The 2,476-nt window shown below is 45.5% G+C and overlaps 1 non-coding gene across 1 annotated transcript; it reads right to left on the minus strand.

Annotated features, from left to right (window-relative positions):
- Positions 1 to 1,192: 1,192 nt before the first annotated feature.
- LOC148021533 (U6 spliceosomal RNA) lies at positions 1,193 to 1,294 on the minus strand. The gene has a single exon (XR_015694516.1). It is a non-coding gene; the product is annotated as a U6 spliceosomal RNA (small nuclear RNA).
- Positions 1,295 to 2,476: the final 1,182 nt, after the last annotated feature.

Consider the following 2,476-nt stretch of genomic DNA (forward strand, 5'->3'; position numbering starts at 1 on the left):
ACTGTATGAGTAAGCTTATCACCTCTACCTTGTAAACAAGGAAAATCTTTAGGAGAGGAGATCAATGTGAGCAGTCATAGTTTTAGGTGAGTGGTAGCAAGTTAGTTTTAGGTTTTTGGGAACCGAGGTTGAGTGGTAGCCCGTAGTCACAAGTAAAAGAGTACCCTCCCTCAACCAAATCTAACTCTTGTTATCTCTTGGGGAAGTGGAAAACTGCAAGGAGCGCCGAATTGCACGAAGTGGCTGGGTGTACCTACCATAAGATGTGATATTGGAGCAGAGCAAATCGTTTCAGAGAAGCAAATCGTTCTTCAAGCTTGCTTCAATGGAGGCGAAATCTTGAAGAGGAGCAATCTATTTTACTTTGAGAAGTTTATACAACAGTGACCTGGTCAAATGCTTAGTGCTTTTATGACATTGAATGCATCTTGGTTCTATGGGTCAACTTGATCGAAAATTGAGGTTCAACACAGTGGATTACATCATTCTGGGTATTACAGTAGGTATATTTGGTGAAATTTGAGTTCCCCCGGTGGACATTAGACTAGTGTGTTCTAGATTGACATCCATTTTTATTCCTAGAGCTATGACCACGTAACATATGTTCCAATGCATGGCTACAGCTACGACCATCTAATTTATGTTCTGATGTGCCTAGAGGTATGGCCATCTAATCTATGTCCAAAGTGTTTCAATACAGAATGCCCATTTCCGCAGTGTTATAACCATTTCCGATGTTTACATTGAATGCGTAGGACGTTGTGAAATAACTTGGCAAAACAGGTTTCAAAGTTATTACAAATGTGGTAGACCACGTCTAGGCTTGTATTGCAATCGAGATTTGACTAGCGCTTATTACTGTATGAGTAAGCTTATCACCTCTACCTTGTAAACAAGGAAAATCTTTAGGAGAGGAGATCAATGTGAGCAGTCATAGTTTTAGGTGAGTGGTAGCAAGTTAGTTTTAGGTTTTTGGGAACCGAGGTTGAGTGGTAGCCCGTAGTCACAAGTAAAAGAGTACCCTCCCTCAACCAAATCTAACTCTTGTTATCTCTTGGGGAAGTGGAAAACTGCAAGGAGCGCCGAATTGCACGAAGTGGCTGGGTGTACCTACCATAAGATGTGATATTGGAGCAGAGCAAATCGTTTCAGAGAATGATATCCACCACTAGCTAGGCATTCGAATTTGACGAGAACCTTGAACCATTTCTCGATTTGTGCGTGTCATCCTTTGCAGGGGCCAAGCTAATCTTCTCTGTATCGTTCCAATTTTACCAGATGTCTCCGAAAAGACGAAAGAAAGACATCTGGCCGCGCGCCTATTCATAACACTTCATATTCTATGCAGCTCCTGGGATGTGGGATGGTGAGAGCACACGTGGCGCCCCCGCGCTCCGTCCCCTCTTTCCCCCCCGCCGCCGCTGTCGCTCTCTCTCTTCTCGCTCTCGGGGCGGCGGGCGCCTGCAGATGGAGAAGACTCGCTAGGCCGGCCCTACTAGGTAGCAGGGAGACGACGACATACGCTGCTCCTTCCTTCCCATCAGAAGGGAGTTTGTGCCGACGATGTGAGGAGGAAGCGTACCATGCGTGCGTCTCACATTTCCCTTGGGGATTTATGCTTCGCTGCCAAGTTCCCTTAACCACACACGTCGCTCTCTGGTGAATATCAATCGTTATCGTTTGTGCATATCACATGATCCGCGCCATTAAGAAGATATCGCGGTGGGGTACTTCCATGAGCCCTAGCGCACGTCCACATTGGCAATTGCGATCTATGGTAGGAGGCCCAAAGTGTCTCCATTCGCTCGAGCCTTACTTCTTCACCGCCTTCTTCGCACTCGCATGTGCACAACTGGGCACCGGCGCCTCTGGTCAACGAACCATGCTCGGCACCCCTGCTACCATCCAACTATAACTGCTCATGTGCCAATTCGTCCCCGGCCCCCGATGTGCACTTGGGGAGAATGCTCTGCTGTCCGAAGTGGCGACACCATATTGTCAATCTTCTCAACCATCGATACACCCCTCAAGTTAAAGATATTCTCAAACACCATAAACTCTCATCTCCATCTTCCCTTGTGCATATCATTCCAACCACCTACCTAGATGACCATTTTCACATTCATATAATTGACGTAGTTGGTACTTGCACGGCATATCAGTCCAATGATAGTTAGTCCACCTACCTAAGTTACAAGATATCTGTACAGTCATCTTTCTAGTTACTGTGTTCACACTATGGAGGACCGCTTGTATTATTTCTATGAGAGAGCTCTATAACTATTTGTGAATAGGGCATCATCCCCTTTGATTTGAATCAAAAACCTCCTTAATCACAATTTATGGGCTAAACGTTATTGTAGTTTTAGTGCAGGGAGGTCTTATGGACTACTGCATTAAAAATGATGAGCCATAGAGGAAAAAGGAAGGGCCATGAGAAAATTGAGACGGAAATAAAAGACTCCTGGTGGGCACT

This window comes from Lygodium microphyllum, chromosome 17 (assembly GCF_053477565.2).
Source record: "Lygodium microphyllum isolate KBCC chromosome 17, Lygodium_microphyllum_v1.1.10, whole genome shotgun sequence".
NCBI classification, from domain to species: domain Eukaryota; kingdom Viridiplantae; phylum Streptophyta; class Polypodiopsida; order Schizaeales; family Lygodiaceae; genus Lygodium; species Lygodium microphyllum.